Below are 7350 nucleotides of genomic sequence, written 5' to 3' on the forward strand. Positions count from 1 at the left end.
ATCATTTCAGCCTCACTTACTTGATACCACCAAGGCACCTAAAGAACTACAGATGGAATTGATTGAGCTCTTGGTAGATGACATTTTAAAGTCATTGTTTGATGCTAAGAAAGATCCAGTTGAAATATGGAAAAATGCAATAGAATACCCACACCTTCAGCAACACGCCCAAAAAACGCTTTGTTGCTTTTCAAACACTTATTGCTGCAAATCTACATTCTCCTACCTAACTCAAATCAAGATGCCCTTAAGGTCACAAATGACTGATACCCATCTAGAGGATCAACTAAAACTGCGGACCTCCATGCTGCAATCAAATATTCAAATGCTTTCCAACAAAAAGCAGACCCAACGAAGTCATTAAAAGTTTAGTTAACTTTAAAAATTAACAAATACTTTTCATTTTTGAAATTATGAGGTACATAGTTAGATTTTTACAAAGCAAGGTACATTTTTAAGTTTCTTGAATGTGGCCTTATTTGATGACAGCTAAATTAATGTGGCCTTCCAACATGAAAAGTTTCCTCACCCCTGGCCTAAAATATTTATTACTTGGCCCTCTGCAAAAAAAGTTTGCTGACCCAACCTCTCCAGCCTCTTGGCCCATTCTTCTAGGGCTCCTGTGTTAACAGTTACCAGAAAAAGGTTATGGAGACATGTCAGAACCTGGAAACGGAAAATATGAGGAATGTTTTTTATATTGGCATAGCTTGAGTGAGGTAATTCCGTGGAGCATGGGGAGAGAAGGGAAGACACCAGACAAGGCGGGATGATAAAAGATCCTGGGATTTGATTTAATTCCATTCAGTGTTTCAGACAATGGGTCTAGCTTTCAGCAGGGCATCTGCAAAGTCTCTCATGATATCCCTGTGGATCTAACAGAGAAAATGTGGATTTGATGATAACAATTAGACATATGTGCCATGGGCTGATCAACGTGTACTCACAGGATGTGATTAATAATTTGTTGGCAACCTAAGGTCTCTAGCAATATGTCGTAGGGCGATGTCTTTGAGCCTGTCCTGTCTCGCATTTGCATCAAATGTTTAGATAAAGGCACAGAGAGCACGCTTATCCAGTCCGAAGTAAAATGAGGCTGAGAGCGTTAGCCGTTTGAGTCAGAAGACGTGGAGTTTCACATTAACAGGGAGGAGATTATAAACCAAGAGTGTAATATGATGAAAAAGTAAATGCGTTCTTAAGACTAAGAAGAGAAGTATAGTGCTTGGTTCTAAAGAAATGACAGGACTTGGAATGCATCGGATTGATGTGCGGGGACATCGCATCCTGCCCCAGGCTTCACATCTTAAGGGAGCCCTTTGCAAGTGAGATGACCATGGAGGAGCTTGGCCGGGGTAATCAAAGGTCTGGAAACAGCATCACATGAGGAGTAGGAGAAGGCACCAGGATTGGGTGCATGTATTTTCTTTGGGAATTACAGAAAGCACTGGATAGGGGAAAGAGACAGCGCCAAGGAGGCAGCCAGTAAAGGGTCGTGTTATGTGGCCAGCTCCCACTGTGGTTAACTGGGGCTTAGTGCTGCAGGGAAACGCTGGGAAATGGTGTAGAACATACATCTCAGTCATCTCATCCAAGGCCTGAGGGACTGGGGCATTTGCATGTCAACTGCCATCCGTCACTGACTGAGGGCTGTGCCCAGGAGGGAGAGGCCCTAGACAGAGATGATGACCCCGTAGTGGGAAGGCTGTACGGGCAGGGTACCAACACGTGTGCCACGGGCAACCGTCCTCGGATACTGGGAGAACTGTAATGCGGATGAAAATTACAGGAATCAAACTTGAGGTGAAGGAGAAGAAGCTATTTCCAACCCTTGCAGCTCCAGGAACTGGTGGCTTCACAAGGCAGCACGATCGCCAGCAGCAGAGCCTGAGGGGCCAGATCTTGGAAACGCTGGAAGGGATTCTGGCTTGGAGGGAAATGTCGAAAAGAATGGCATGCTGTTCCTTTCCAGGTCCAAGATGCTCTCGTGTTATGATGAAATTCTCATGGGATATTGCGCAATGGGCAGTGCGTGGACAGCTTGGTGGTGACGGTGGAGGACTGGAGGAGGGGCGCCAGTGCTGGCCACTCCCAGCCCGAGGATCATACCATGCTCCTCATCTGCCTCGGTGGAGGCCAGTCCTAGATAAGACGGGGGCACTGCCAGCCCATGCCAGTCCCGGGCTTTGCTTCCCCTGACTGCCAGCATCAGTGTTGCTGAGCAAAATTGAAGGGCACTTAAAATAAAGCCTCAGTTCAAAAACAGACCTTTGGACAAAAACGTTACTGCACGAGGAGGTGCAAGTCCTGCGTGCCCACCAGCCCCGCAGCCCTCAGCTTCATTTCGGAGGCCTGTGGGCTCCATGGCTGGGTCCCCTCCTCAGCCCTCCCTCCCAGACCCTCTGTGTCGGAGCTCAGCAGCTCACGACAGAGGCAGCTCATTATTTTGCTGCAGTTGACTTGAAATCTGAAATCAATCGGGTATCAAATATTCAGTCCTCGGTTTGATACTGTTTTTCAAAGGTGCAATAACGTTCGGAAATGACACTGCATTTCCTAATTACGAAATTCTGTCGTTGCCGCTCAGTCTAGAATGACTTGGCTTCAGGGTTTTCTTTTCTTTCTTTTTTTTTCCTTCAAGGTTTAGCATACAGTGCGATTATTTTAAAATGGCTTTGGAAGAATATATTTCATCAGCGAATTACGAGTGTGCTTATTACCGAAGTTTGGAGCGATTTGAGAGGAGGGATAAATGAGCAGGCTCTAGGGGCCTGGGGAGGATGCTGACCCTCACTGAGGCCCCTCACCAGTGCTCGGGAAGCCTTCATCGGCAGGGCCCCTAGGCTCCGGCCCACCTCTCTTGCCTCCCACCAGTCAAGATCATTAGCAATTTGGGAAACTCCTGCTCCCCATCAGAAGCGTGGCACTGCTGAGAGGAAGGGTGGAGAAGGGGGCGGGGAGTTAGCCCAAGGGCTCCCTGAGAGTCAGGAGTCCCTGTGAGCATGAGGAGAGCCGCCGTCCACACCACAGCCTGCTCGGGGACATGGATGCCTTCGTGAGTAGCGGGGCTGTTGATGGAGGTCCCGACATTTAAAATGTGCTCAGGAGCTGTCTTAGTCTGTTGAGGTTGCTATAACAAAATGCCGTAGTCTGGGTGGCTTATAAACAACAGAAATTTATTTCTCACGGTTCTGGAGGCTGGGCAGTCCAAGATCAACGTACTGGCAGATTGGGTGTCTGGTGAGGACCTGTTTTCTGATTCAATTTCTCCTTCTGTGTTCTCATCACAGAAGGGGTGAGGGACCCCTCTGGGGTCTCTTTTACAGGAGCACTAATCCCATTCATGAAGTCTCTGCCACCATGACCAAGTCACCTCCCAAAGACCCCACTTCCAAATACCATCACACTAGGAATTAGCTTTCAGCGTGTGAATGTCAGGAGACACAAACGTTCAGTCTATAGCGGGAGTGGATTACTGACACGCACAGGGGCACGGTGATTCTCAGAAACGTGATGTTGAGTGAAAGGAGACAAATGAGGACGGGCTATGTGATTCCATTGACGTTACAGTTCTAGAATAGGCAAAACTCATCTACGGCGAAAGTATCGGAAGAGTGCTTGGCTCTGCGGAGGAAAGGAGTGACCGGAAGAGGGCACAGTGTGTGGTGATGGAAATGTTCTCTGTCCTGATGAGGGTGCTGTTCCATGGGTCTATATGTTTGTCAAAATAAATTGAACCGCGCGCTTTAAAAAAGGATTGTGCTGGCCAGGCATGGTGCCTCACACCTGCAATCCCAGCACTCTGGGAGGCCGAGGTGGGAGGATTGCTTGAGGTCTGAAGTTCCAGACCAGCCTGAGCAGGAGTGAGACCCCATCTCTACTAAAAATAGAAAAAAAATAGCCAGGCGTAGTGGCATGCACCTGTAGTCCCAGCTTTTGGGGAGGCTGGGGCAGGAGGATTATTGGAGTCCAGGAGTTGGAGGTTGCAGTGAGCTATGATAACGCCACTGCACTCTAGCCGGGGTGACAGAGTGAAACTCTGTCTCAAAAAAAAAAAGAAAAAAACAAAGGATTGTGGTGGCTTACTCCCACCTTAGATGAATGTAGATAGGAACTCACAGCCAGTTGCTGCCTACCTGGAGTCTCACAGGTGACTCAGCTCCCACAGGAGGTGCCACCTGAAGGGTTTACATTTGTTTTCTGTTAAGAAATAGAGTTGCAGCAGCTTCCTATTCCTGCATAGGGGCCTGTCCTGTTATCCTAGCCATGAGCTAAATACCTAAATACTGCCCCACTCTCAGGGGAAGCAGCCTTATTTTCTGAGTAATATATTCAACCTGGAGCCCACGCCTGGCAGGACTAGTATAAAGTCACACGCTGGAGGACAGAAGCTGATGACACAGGTGCGCCTCCCGGAGCTGGTGCGAAGGGAGCTGCCTCATTTGCAGGAGCTGATACTTCCCCAGAAACTTACTCTGTTCTTTCTTTCTCTTTTCTTTTGGTAGCAAAGACCTCTTCACATCGACAAATTATGAATATGTAGAAAAGATGGTATGAGACCACTCGGCGTCTCTGAACTGAGGCCAGTTTAATTCCTAGGACTCTAGTCACTGGTACTTTTCCTGCATTTTCAGCAGCACCTGAAATAGATTTGCTTCATATGAAATGCAAAACACTGCAGAGTAAAAAGCTCACCCTGGTCTGTGATCCAGGCGAGTGTTCTCAAGCCTGGTGTTCATATTTTTTTCTCCCTTTCTTCAAAATACTGCCTTGCTAAGCCCACAGATGGGGATCATACGATAAGAAGGTGCATAATATATTACCCAAAATATTCCACCAGGCATCTTCTCCTGTAGGTCAGGAAGACTTGCAAATGGAGTCTTCTAGGTCACCGCATTTCCATTCGAGAGGAAGTCTCTCTCATAATTAAGATTATGTCAGCATTTCCATTACAGAACCCGGTGGTAAAATCCACTCTGAAGTGCAGCTTGGTTTTAAAGCTCTTGGTCTTGGAGAGAACTCCTTCTCTCTCTTGACAGTGGCCATGTAGCACTTTTTCCCTGGGAGACCAGAGAGGCGTGCAGGGCTGTGCTGCCCTGTGCAGCCATCGGCGAGCCTGGCTGATGGTCCAGGAGTCGGGTGGGGGAGGTCTGCCCGGCTCGCCTGGTCTCCTGGATGGCAGGCAGGCATAGCAAGGGGAGCCTCTGAGTTCCAGCCAGTGTCCCCCGAACTGTCCTGTGCCGATCCCCCATGTCAGAATCAGCAGGGCAGTGCCTGAGCTGAGATTCTTGCCCTCCTCTGGTACCATCTACCTGCCCCACCCAATCAGAATATCCGGGATGGGGCCTGGGAATCTGCATTTTATAACTATGTTTCCCAGATGAGTCCTTTGCCCAGGAAACATGAAGTCACGCTGTTCTAGGCTTTGCTATTTTGTTACTAGAGGCTTTAGCCAAATATCTTCTCCTCATTTTAACTTGTATCCTCATTTATAAAATAATAGCTGCCATTCATTGAGAGTCTACCATGTGTCAAGCATGCTCTAAGAAAGTCCCATAAATTCACTCATCTTACTCTCACAGCAGCCCCGGGAGATTGGTACTATAATTATCTACAAAGAGAGGTTAAGTAAGTTACCCAAATCACACAGCTGATAGAGTTGCAGAGTGGGCTTTGCACCCAAAGTCTGGATAATATACCTCTTACCGTCCTGGGTTGTTGCGGGTAAATGAAGTAGGAGACGTAAAACTGATTTGTAGCCTGTATGATTATTTCCATGGTATTTTTATCCCCAGTTCTCTGCACCTGGGTCCACGTCTCTCTGTCCAGGTCCCTAAGTGGGACTGTCCTGGCTCGCCCCCTTCTCCTCTATTTCCTTCTCTGCCCTTCCTGGTCCCTGCTCCAATCTGACTTGTGAACAACTAATCTCACCAGCTAATTTACACTCAAGTGTTAATAGACGATGATAGCCTAATGAGATGGCTTCTCTCAGATAACATGCTTTCATTTCAGCTGCAGTTTTAACTCAGAATTTCCTAATCTGCCCACACCAGGGACCCCTCGCTATCTTTTGTCTACCAGCCCCACACTCTCTGAGAGATTTCTGAAAGAAGCAAACTTCATTAACTAATTAGGAATCTTTCCCCTATATACAGCTTTATACTTAATAAAATGGAAGATAATCCATGGGCATTATTCCTGAGGCTTTTTTGAAATCTTAAAAACTTGAGAAGAAATCCTCCTCATCTCCTGCTTAATGGGTCACCAGTATCTGGGGGAAGACATTGTCTGTCCCCAAAGGGTGACAAGTAACAGGGCAGAAGGGAATCTGTCAGAGTGGTGGGTGCAATTCTGTGACGTGTGTGTCCTGCTCTGTCTGCGGGTCTGGCGGGCCCTGCTCACCAGGACTTTCTTCCCCAAGGAGCTGCTGAGAGGACAGACAGCCCATGGGGTGGTGGCTGGCGTACGGTGCCACAGGAGTGGGATGGGGGTGCTGCCGGCTGCTGCCCAGGGAGGAAGCTGTGGCTGTAAGTTGCTGAGAAAGGTGAGCATGTTTGCCTGAGAATCATGCCTGTCCCTCTCCACCCTGTGAAACTTGTTCTGTGCTGTATTTGATTAATTCATATATTACCTGTGCTCGGTGTACTCACCCAACACGCAGTAGGGGCTGGGTGAGTGCAGGGTGCGTGAATGACTTGGTGGCTTGTGGAGTGGTCTGTGTCATGCCCTCGTCTCCCACGCTGGGTTGTTAGCTGGTCTCTCTTTCTTAGGGTTAGTGCTGAACACCTGACATCCTGGGAAACCCCCCAGTCCCAGGCAGAGACAGCTGGTCACCCTACATTTTTCTGGAACACTTTTCTCCAAGATACCAACCAGGCAAACTCCTTCACTGCCACTGGGCCCTTGCCCAAGTCTCCCTTCTCAGTGAAGTCCCCTGTCTCCCCCAAACCACTCCCCATCCCCCACGTTGCTTATTTGTTGTTTTAATAGCACTTACCATCTTCTTTTGTGCTATGTTCTTCGCACATTTGTTATATTTATTGCTGATTGTTTGTCTGTGGCCACTAGAATTAAGCACCAGGAGGGCAGGCATAGTTGTATGTTTTGTTTCCAGACTTACCCCAAATGCCTAGAACGGTGCCTGGCATATAGTAGATGCTCAGTGAATATTGAATGGATGGATGGATACATGAATGAATGAAAGATGTCTCTTATTTTCTGTGCAGATTGTACTAGGTACTATGGTGAGGGACTTAAAAAGGTGAAAACTATAACCCCTGCCTTCAAAGAATTTATAATCTAGTAGGAGAAAGATAGCAAGAAGAGGTAGTCAAGACTTTCCCATCTGAA

Source organism: Propithecus coquereli, unplaced genomic scaffold (genome assembly GCF_000956105.1).
Source record: "Propithecus coquereli isolate 6110/MARCELLA unplaced genomic scaffold, Pcoq_1.0 Scaffold224, whole genome shotgun sequence".
Classification (NCBI taxonomy): Eukaryota; Metazoa; Chordata; class Mammalia; order Primates; family Indriidae; genus Propithecus; species Propithecus coquereli.